Here is a 586-nt window from a genome sequence, read left to right on the forward strand (position 1 = left end):
CCGACCCCGACCTATGTCTACAAGTCCCCGCCTCCTCCAACCCCTACTTATGTCTACAAGTCTCCTCCACCACCAACTCCGATCTATGTCTACAAATCACCACCACCGCCAACTCCGACTTACGTCTACAAGTCCCCGCCTCCTCCAACCCCGACATATGTCTATAAGTCTCCTCCACCACCAACTCCGACTTATGTCTACAAGTCACCACCACCGCCGACTCCAACATANCGCCTCCTCCAACCCCGACATATGTCTATAAGTCTCCTCCACCACCAACTCCGACTTATGTCTACAAGTCACCACCACCGCCGACTCCAACATATGTCTACAAGTCACCACCACCACCAACTCCGACATATGTCTACAAGTCCCCACCACCACCAACCCCTACTTATGTCTACAAGTCGCCACCTCCTCCTACTCCAACCTATGTCTACAAGTCTCCACCACCGCCAACTCACACTCCAACACCATACTACTATCATTCACCNTACAAGTCGCCACCTCCTCCTACTCCAACCTATGTCTACAAGTCTCCACCACCGCCAACTCACACTCCAACACCATACTACTATCATTCACC

General features: G+C 52.2%; 1 long non-coding RNA gene across 1 annotated transcript; it reads right to left on the reverse strand.

Moving 5' to 3' along the window:
- Window positions 1–331: 331 nt before the first annotated feature.
- LOC104774695 lies at window positions 332–586 on the reverse strand. Its single transcript, XR_002037243.1, has 2 exons — window positions 508–586; window positions 332–414 (listed from the first exon to the last, which is right to left on the reverse strand). It is a non-coding gene; the product is annotated as an uncharacterized LOC104774695 (long non-coding RNA).

This window comes from Camelina sativa, unplaced genomic scaffold, assembly GCF_000633955.1.
Source record: "Camelina sativa cultivar DH55 unplaced genomic scaffold, Cs unpScaffold04681, whole genome shotgun sequence".
Lineage (NCBI taxonomy): Eukaryota > Viridiplantae > Streptophyta > Magnoliopsida > Brassicales > Brassicaceae > Camelina > Camelina sativa.